Source organism: Egretta garzetta, unplaced genomic scaffold (assembly GCF_000687185.1).
Source record: "Egretta garzetta isolate BGI_Z169 unplaced genomic scaffold, ASM68718v1 scaffold54, whole genome shotgun sequence".
Classification (NCBI taxonomy): Eukaryota; Metazoa; Chordata; class Aves; order Pelecaniformes; family Ardeidae; genus Egretta; species Egretta garzetta.
This window is the reverse complement of record NW_009259313.1, coordinates 311,917-321,962: the sequence shown is the minus strand read 5'-3', so window position 1 is coordinate 321,962 and position 10,046 is coordinate 311,917. Positions and strand designations below refer to the sequence as shown.

The 10,046-nt window shown below is 45.0% G+C and overlaps 1 protein-coding gene across 4 annotated transcripts in view; it reads left to right on the top strand.

The window, feature by feature from the left end:
* The window catches only part of TJAP1 (tight junction associated protein 1), a 38,564-nt gene that overhangs the window by 9,836 nt on the left and 18,682 nt on the right, over positions 1 to 10,046 (top strand). The window contains exon 2 of one of the 4 annotated variants that reach the window (XM_035891995.1): positions 2,476 to 2,528. The exons of the other annotated variants lie outside the window; for them this stretch is intronic. The gene's annotated coding sequence lies outside the window, so the exon portion shown is untranslated. The remainder of the gene's footprint in view (positions 1 to 2,475; positions 2,529 to 10,046) is intronic. 4 annotated transcript variants of the gene reach the window in all.

Genomic DNA, 10,046 nt, shown 5'->3' with positions numbered 1-10,046 from the left:
AACGCTGGCTATTAAGTCTCATGCTTGGCCCGTAGCACCGGGCAGTGGATTTTTAGGAGTGGATTGATGTTTAATTGTGTTACACAAAGTGCAGGTTCAGAACATGGGAGTCAGAATACAGCCTTCCTTATGTGGCCTTGAGAATGCTGCTGACAACTTTGCCTCCTCATGCATCCTCATCTTTTTCCCTTCAGAGTAACTCTGTGTTTGGGAACCATGAATTCTTTGGAAAGCTTTGGGATTTGCAGCAGCGCCATGTGAAGGAGGAGTAGTGTTTTTTCTGATTAGAGCATAGGGTTTGCTTGTGACCATAAGTAGTGAGCTCTCAAGACAAGAGGCTACCTGATGTTTTGGGGTTTTGTACATCAAGTTTCTTGATCATGTAAGTGACCAGGTATCAGTGCTGTCAGGGGAGAATAATGTACAATGAAGATTAGATCTGTTTCTGCAGGCACTGGGATTTTGGGGACATGAGGAAGTACCTGCATGTCAGAGAAGCCGCTTGACTTGAGGTAGAGTGGTTTTCTGGGGCTGGAAAAAGGCCTGGATCCTTCCAAGCACCCTTGTTGCCTGAAGTCAGCTTCCTATTCAGCTCTGCCCCCTTAGCTCAAGAAGGCTCAGTGTTATGTTTGCCCCTTGTTTTAGAGGAAAAATCAGGAAAATGCCCTTTCTAGGTTACTGTACAGAGCTTTCTGTTCCTGCCCTGGAACATGCTTACTTCCCAGACCTGGTGGCAGCTCTTCCCCTCCCCGTGGCTTGTGTGCCCAATTGATACCTGCCTTGCTCTGTTTCTCTTGCCCCATGGCTCAAGAAGTTGTCTGGAGAATGTGAGGACTCTCCCACAGGTGAGTTTAAGGCTGAAGCTGTTGTTGGGGTCCTGGCAGTGGCAGGGCTGGCATGCGTGGGGAGCGTGGTGGGTGTCAGCGTGGTGGGTGTGTGGGCTTGCTGCTTGTTTTCCTTCCCTGCCTGGTGAGGAATGCAATGTGTTTGCCTTCCTTGGCCTGTGGTTGCAGCCACATTCCTGCACTGGGAGTCAGCACGGCGGCGTGCGGCGTGCTGTTCATGCCCCCTGGCTACATGCTTTCAGCTCCACATCAAAGGTGTGTTTAGTGTGTAGCTTGTGCCATTCCTGGCCACACCTGGTGGCCTGCAGGCATGCAGGAGGTGGAGTCTGGCTGTGTTTGCAGATGGCATTCAGGGTTCAGACTTCTTGCTTGTGGAAAGGCTGGAGCTGAGTCCATGCTAAACAACCCCAGGAATGCAGCGGGAGAGCTGAGCGGCACAGTCACTCCAGGGGCATGTCCTAGCAGCAATGTTTCTTTTATAGCTGCAGCAAAATAACTCATGCCTGCCCCTCCAAAGGAACTGGCTGTTTGCTTGGGTGTGTTGTAGGGTTTAATTTACACCGATAAGGCCAATTAAGGTTGGCTCGTCCCCCCTGCAGCCTCTGTGCTCTTGGCAATCAGTAGATGACTGAGTGGCTCATGCCATCAAGCTCTGCTCGGTGCAAACTGTGCGTGAGATGTCTGCCTGGAGATGGAATGGCTCTGGGATTTAATCTGGGCAGAGTGCTTCCCCCAGTTGGTGGGTGAATGTTCTAACACCTGTGCACTGCAGCTGAACTGCTCCAGCTCATTCTGGAAAAGCTTCCTTTTTCTGGCTGGTACCTCAAGAGATGAGGATGGGAAGTTTGGTGAAGGATAGCAGATCAGGATGCAGATGCGTTATTTTGGGATCCTTGACATGATGTCTATGAGAGATGGTCACTAGTTTTCAATGCCCCTATCATGCAAGCCTCCTTGCCCTCTTTATGTAAGCCTTCCATTTGCCTGGCACAGGGAAATGTGGTCCCTTTTGGCAATGTCAGTATGGGCAGCCTGTGGGCAAGTCTTGTGGAAAGAACAGCAGAGCATCTTCTGTGTCCTGGGTAAGCCCTGGGCTGTTCATTACCCAGTCAGCTTTGATCTTTGGGACTTCCAGTTTCCCTTCTGGGAATTTCTGGTAGCCTGAAATTCTGTGACCTGCTGGTCATTTCCATATTAAAGACAGTCTTCTCCAGAAGACCTCCCTGCTGCCATTCTTGGACAGTAACAGGCATGAAAGAACGGGCTCTTGGAAGGCTTTACAGCATATTTTTTGATTTTTAGCTGTTGCCAGAGTCGCTGGATCAGTTGCTACAGTGCTGCTGTTACCAGACTGGTCCATGCCACCCTCTCTTGAGAAGGGTATTTCACTTTTCAAGGCAGGATCTCAATGATAGGTGATTAGGGGAATGTTACTTGTTGCAAAAGATGCTTACCGTTGTGAAACGGTTGGAAATTATTTGCATTGGGCTCTCTTCTCCCTTGATTTCATGTGAACTGTGTGTTTTATTTCAAACTAGTTGCCACTGACTCTGTACCTGACTTTTAGGGCTTGGGTGTTGATTAGAAAGTGTGTTGCCTGAATCTTCATTTTCTTTCCTCTCTTCTGCAGTACCAAACTGAACAATATGCCCTGTGAACAACCTGAGGTGTAGCAAAATACAAGTAAGTCTAAAAGTGGAATGTGACTGATGGAACATCTAAGTGTGTATAATCATTGGGTGTTTCAGCTTTGTTGTGCAATATAGGCTACAGCTGCCAAAATGGAGGTCTTGTTTAGGATTAAATACTGCTTCTGCTGTCACTTTCCAATTGCCAGTAAGGGAGCTGGAATGAAACGGATGTGACATTGGCTAAGGAGGAAGGAGGGCTGATTCTTGGCCTTTTCCTTTCCTGTCTGAAAGTTTTAATATGTTGCAGAGAGAATGTGACTACTTCCTTGTTTTGGCTTCCCTGCTGGCCTTCAGGACTGTGTAGGAATCCAGATCTCTGTGCTTCTGTGTCCAGTCCCAAACACCTCTGCTGGGGTGATGTGCTCTTCTGGCTAGAGCAGTAACCCTCACCAAGTAGCTAGATCTCCCCCTGGTGGGACAGGGAGCAGAAAGCACGGCTACAGCTGGACAGGAAAATTGGGAATTGGTCTGATCCTGGGGCACCTTGAGCCCACAGCAGATACGGTGTTTCTCCAGTTGAGACATTCCTTAGTCAGAGTCACAGACACTGTAGAGCTGATGCTTGTGCAGCTGCATGAAGCTGAAGTCGTGAGCAAACAGCTTGCTGTCGGCACTGGACAAACACCTTATCTTTGCAACATCTGCCTGACTATACGCTGGCATTCATCCATAGTCTTTGCTCTTAGATGAGTGGTGAGCTGCTAGCTCTTTGAGAGGTTTTGTCTGACACTTGACCAAAAAAAAAAGGTACGTGGAACATGATGGCTTGCTTTCCTTAGGATATCTGGGTCTGATAATCCTCTGCTCTCAGTTAGAGCCCCAATCAGGATAGGTGACTTCACTTGCAGCTTGACTCTCTCATTCCCAGCTTGCTCTCTGAAGAGCTGCACAGAGCTTACTTACAGGGGGGTCTTTAGGGAGCAGCCTTGTTTCACTGCTAAAAAGGAGATTTTATTTTTTTTCCTTAACCTCTGAATAATTAATGGGCTTATGTTATCCCAAGGGATAATGGCGGTAAAGACCAGGCATTTCAGTTTTACAAGAGCAATGCTGGGCAGGGGATGTAGTGCTAGTCTGGACAAGCTGACCTTGTGGTAAGACTAAAGTGCTGGGCCTTTGCTGAAATTTTTTCCATTCCTCATTCAAAACTATCTGAACTGTTCCTTCTGAATATCAAGAATTAGTTTATCTTCATTCTTGAAATGATTTATGCTCATTATTAGCTCCAGCTGAAGAAAAACATTGATGCTAGCAATGATGATAAATATGGAAGGAGATGGTTGACGAGAGCTCTGACTCTGGCCCAAGGAGGGGTTGTGTCTGAGGGAAGAGCTGAAGCAACCCTGCTTGGTCTCAGGTGGGGTGTCTGGGGTTATCCCCCTCAAGGGAGGAATGTGAACCTAGGAGGTATGATACAGCATATACAGAAGGACAAGCAGTGCAGCCTGTGACTGCTGGTGACAGGCAGCCTCCTCATGTACAGCATGTAGGGCAGGGGGTGGAGGTGTGGGTCCCCTCTGCTGTGGTTAGGATCCTGCTGTTAAAAGGACTGGCTGGAGCCCAGGTGAATGGGGAGAGAAGAGCCATAGCCAGTTGCGTGCTTTATACAGGTCACCAGTGAAAGACGGGTGGGTGGATCTGTTTGTTTTTCCTAAGCTGGATTAAACCATGTTGTATTTCTGTGACTGAACTCTCAGAATAAAATCTCTCACGGGTTCGGCGGCTTAAAAAAAAAAAAAACAAAAAAAAAAAACAGATGAGGCAAACTGAAGCAGATTAACTACAGGGCCACACCACAAAAAAGAGAGAAGATGCTCCAGGGTTACATTCTGCTTCAGGAGCCATGCTGCTCTACTGTTTACAGAGTTGAGACAGGTTTTGTGCCTATTCCTGCCCTTGGCTCAAGCTCTGAATCTGCTAGGCCCAAAACATGTTTCTAAAGCCGTCTCCTTTCCTTGTTCTGCCATTGTGGCCTGTTGAGACGACTGCTGGCAGTGTTGTAGGAGTGGGTGCTCTAACACTCCACATTGTGCCTGGCTGCAGAGGCTGAGTGGAAGTCTATGGGGAATACTGTGGTCTCCAGAGTAGGCAACGGCTGTGACTTGGGTTAAGCAGGAGGTGTCTGTGCCTGATAGGAATCCTGGTTTGCAAAGGAGCCAGCGGCAACATCACTTGTAACCTCCGGGAAGGGCAAGTGGCAGGATGTGATCAGATTTGGGAAAAGGCTGTGAACCCCTTTCCCTTTTCTCCCTTTGGCTTGGATGGTTTATTCCTCTAACACCACATCTGTTTCACTCAGTGCTACACTGCTTTTCCCTGCCAGCTTATAACGAGTTCGTTGTAGATGAAGCAAGGATCAGGCGGCTTGGTTGAAGAATGACCCACTGCTATCCTCATGCAATGCTGGAGTCTGTGATTTTAGTTCATTATACTGACTGCTGTCTGTATTCAGTGCCATAGAGATCATAAAATATTTCTGTGCTAGAAGATCTTCTCTGATGAATAGCACAGAGGATGGCTCAAGTTTCCATGGCAATGCTTCTGAATGTGCTTCTGTCACCAAAGAAAGAGGGACTTTCAGTTGATTAAGGTTTGAGGGTTTTGTCTGAGAAAGGGGATGGTGGTGAGACTGCATGTGAGTTGTTTGCCTGCCTTTGGGTAGTGCCTCTGACTGATACGTAATCTGGAGAAAGAGGAAGCTGACATTTGGCTAATGGCAAGAGACGGACTGTGTCGTGCAAACTACAGCTGGACTCCTGGACATGCTTAACTGTTCAGCTACAGATGCAGCTGCACAATCACCCAACACTTAAGCCTGTACCATTCTCTGCCTCTCACATCTGACCATCTGCTAGGGAAAAGCTAATTAAACCAAAACAATTCTTGCTGGGATTAAACCCCAGCAGCAGAGAGAATTGAGTATAGTACAGATATTGTTCTCCTACTACTGGATCAGGGTTGCTGCTTTATTTGTGCTTATAAAGAATTACAGGCTATTCAACTCAATTGCTGTCAGGTAGGTGTTTAGCTCATGCACATTTTCCTTCTTTTTTCTATCCCAGATCACTCTTGTTTTAGGTGCAAGAGATAAGGCTGTGTTTTGCTGAATGTTCCTGCAGTTCCTTTCTTATGACAGCTGAGGCTGTTTTTCTTTAACATGGAATTTCATGCAAAAACAGTGCACAAAGCTGTTTTTTCTCGTAGTGCCTCAATTTCTTCACTTATGGAATGGAAATTGTTCCTGCCTTCCTCATTGCATGTATTTATGGTGAGCACAAATCCTAGAGTTGGTATGGGGCCACATAACCTTATAATTGCTAGAAGCTACAAGTGTGAAACTGAGACTCAAGACCAAACAGTTGATTGCAAAAAATGTGCCTGCAGCCCTTTGAGAGCTGAAATTTAAATCTTGTAAAACAGAAAATGTGGAAGTGTGGTTCCCTTAGCAACTGAACTCTTGTGTGTACCTACAGTCCATGTTGCCATGTGATTAGGGCTTCAAAATAGCTCTTAGCTCTTTCAAAAAAATAATAAATTAAATGGACTTACAGCTTTGGTTGATTTTGCGGCTGCTGCTGGTACTCAGCAGAAGTGACAGCTCACCACGTTGTTCGGCATTGTGGCACAACTTAGTTTCTGAAGGTCAATGAGGGATTTTGTTCTCTGCAAGGGGCTCTGAGAGGATTCTTGCTATTGTCTTTCCGTACTGAATGTGGAAAACTTGTACCGAAGAGGAAGCTAGTTCTGTATATGGTGGCTCAGAGACAAGAGTAGAAGGTGGCAGTGAGGAGAGGGTGATGGTTGCGTTGCTGAGGTGGATGTGATGAAGGTTGGAGTGAGCTCGAAGACACCCAATTGAAGAAGCAGGTAGAGATGAAAGTGAGAATACCAAAGGAATGAAGATAAATTAAGTCTCGATATTCAGGAGGAACAGTTTGAATAGTTTTGAATGAGGAATTGGAAAAAACCCTGGTAATTCTGGAATTGCTGGAATTTAATTTTGACAAATATGTTTCCAGGGGAAATGCTGTGGGAACTGAGGAGATGAGAGGTGATTTTAGAGTGTGGATTTGTAGCATGTTAGGTCTGTGACCTCAGACTTGTTTTGCGTGTGTGCTTACCCCACAGTTAGCAAGAGAACTTCATATTTTGATGGAGAAGCAGTATTAAGACCATGCCTGGGGGGCAGTTAGATAACGTGCTCTAACGCCACACTCCAGTTTGCTCAGATAAGCTGTTGGTGAGCCATACCCTTAGGAATGAGTGAGTGGGGAACATTGCCTTCCTGGTTTCTGAACCAGGTATGTTGGACATCAGCGTGTAAAAGCTGCGTGGGTGTATGGAAAGCAGGATATAGCGCAAGTCTTTGTGATCACCCTTCCCCTCTCGCTTGGGGAGAGTAGAGAAAATGTCATGCCGTGCTGGTCTGAGTGTTATTATGATGTTTAGTTGGCATAGGAGTAGTAAAACTTGCAAGTCATATAAATTTCAATACCTGTTAATACCTTCCTATACCTTGTGTAGTGTGGTCAGCTTATGTTGATCCTGAGAGAGAGATGTCACTCTGGGTTTTTTTGGAAGAAAAAACCCTCGAACACAAAACCCAGCAAAACCTTCTTTGGAAGTGAAAAGGGTAAAAAAGGGTTAACTTCAATATCGGTAAGGATTTTGCCATTGCAGGGAAGTTGTACTGATTTAACTTAATCAGATTAGAAACAGCTGTGATTATATTAGTGCAGGATTCTTGTATAGGCATCCTTAATTTAGTTTGTTTCTTGTATCTATCTATTTAACTTAAGTTGATTCAACGTAAAGTGCTCTTAAACTGAATTAAGAACATTTACCCAGGAGGGTTATACAGCTTTACATTATTTTCGAAGTCAATTTAATTTACTACAGTGTATATGTAGACAAGACCTTGGGGAAAAAGCTGATCCTTTTTATTACTTGCTGAGCAGTATGTCATGTTTGGCTGCAGCCATGTGATGCTGGAATGAAAGAGCCTGTTGTGGTGCGTGTTGCTGGAGGATGGGCGAACTGATCATTGCAAGCCTTTGTACAACTTGGTCGTTCTTAGGCATGGTGTTCGATTAAAGTAGACTGCTCCTCCTTATAAATCAGGATTTTTCTTGTCAAGAACAGGTGTGAGACCCCTGAAATGTTGTTTTAAGGTTCCTTCTCAGCTTGCCAATAAAAGCGCCTGCCGACCTGGTTAGTGTGCTGTGTATGCACTAAAAGCAACATCTCAAAACTTTCACAAGTGTTCAATGTTTCAAAAGATTCAGATGGCTGAGCAGGTTTGAGCTGGACTTTTCTACAGAGAGGCAGAGCTTGAAAGAAATTTCAGCCAATTTTGATGCTGTTTCTTGGTCACTGTCTCCCCCAGTATGTGCCTCAGTATGCGCAGTGACTTACGCACATACAAAACTTATGGCCAAGGAAGAAGTTACTACATTAAGTACTACAGATGTCAGTTCTCTTTCGTGTTGAAAAGGATAAATCTAGTCAATACATCTTCTGTTTTCTGCTTGCGGGTGAAGGCTCTATGGGAACAAAACTGGCACATGAATTACTCCTCAAGCATGGTGGTAGCGATAGCATTTCAGAATAAAGCTGGCTGCTGTAAACAGCCGTTTCATTTCTTGAAATTTGCTTTTGCCAGCACCTGCAAACATTAGGGCTGGACTTAACGCCTCCTCAACATTGCAGATGCTCTCTGTAGGCTGCTTCACTGCAACAACTTATCCATCTGTCCTCTGTAAATAATGCAAATAACATGCTCTGCTCCATTGTCCGGCTGCGTAGATACTGCATAGTGTGTTAGCCATCTGTGCATCACTGCGACTCATAGACAGAGGGGATGCTTTGGAGGCGAGTATATAGGTTGCAGTAAAGGAGCGTGCTCTAGCATTGCTGTATTCTCTGCTACAGAGACAGCTCAGTGACATTCAGTCCCTGGCACTGAGGATCTGGAGACTGTAGTTCTCCCAAAACTTTTGAAACCAAAGGCTGCAACAAGAGGACTGCTGTTAATTGCTGGGGATTGTATGAGACTTAGGGAATACTTACAGGGGCTGAAAGTCCTCCTCTCTGTGGTTGAAGAATTTAAGTGTTTCTGCCTTGTCCTAATTAAATGCCTTTTGATTTTATGCTCTAGGAAGATAACGTATGATTCCATCCCACCACCACCCCCCACATTGCAGGAGCTGACATTGGTCTGGGAAGGGAATTCCTACATGTTGATTTTCTACAGAAATGTTCACCCACTCCCTCCTTCACTTCTCTTCAAATGTTTGCTTGCTGTAGCCATTCCCTAGTTTGTGTTTGAGAAAGTTGAAGGCCATGGCTCCCAAATTTCCCTTATGTCATCTACCAGCTTTTGGCCAGATACGTGTTGTCAGAATGTCAAGATTTGCTTTTTCTAGCAGGGCCCAGGCAGTTATTTTCAGGAATTTTTGAGAGTTCTCCTAATCTACATGGACTGTTTTCTAATGACCTGGTCTACATCTCTTTAAATATGAGAGAAACATGAACCAAAAGTCCTCCCATGGAAAATCTTAAAAGAACACAGGTAAGAAGACAGAATGGGGAAGGACATGAAACCCAAGGTGCAAAGGCGAAGAGGCTCTGGAATTTTGTAACCTAAACCACCTTGTGAGAGTTGAAAGGATCACTGAACAAACTAAAGAGATCAAGCTAACAGGATCGCTGAACAAACTAAACAGGCTTCTGGTGTGTCAGTGTTTCTGGATGAGAAGCTGTCATTAGCCCCCAGTGTAGTTGTCGGTGCTAAAGGTAACTTGGCAAACGACCTTTTGCCAAGCTGGTTCTTGTGCAATTTCAGATGTAGCCATTAAAGGTTGTTCTATGCTTTTATATGCATTAGAAAGCTAGCGTTCATGTCATGGTCAAAATCTCCCTTGGGTATTTTTATTCTCCATTAACATTCCTTCTGGGGATTGGATTCGGGTCCTTTGCTTCCTGTCCTGTTCCTGTTCAGATGTTAATCAGCTGTTGCATTCTATTCCAGTTACGTGTTAGTGATGTTAGTGTTTCTTGGGCAATGCTGATCTGTCCTGGCTTTTATAAAAGGGTTAGGGAAGCTAAGCTATTCAACACAGCAAAGAGAGTAGACAGTAAAATGCATACTTAAAGATATAGAGTGCAACTGGATTAGGGGGACTGGGATGTTTGTATTGTGGAAGGAGGGAGTGGGACTGTAAGAAAATGCAATTCTGATTACTTTTAAGAGACTTCCACAGGGTGCAATGGGTATGACAGACACATGATATGTCCGGTGGTATTTACATTCAACAAGAACTATGTAAGACTGTAGAGTCTAGGGAATTCATTTTCTTTGGAAATATGTTAGGTGTTAAGTAGGGCTTGTTACATGGACTGTTGTTCAACAGCTAGCCTGATCCCTTTTTCTTGATAGCTGTTGGAATTGTTCCCATGCAGGGAACAGGTTTCTGCTAACAGGCAAGGTTAATTGGTATGGAAAAGCAGG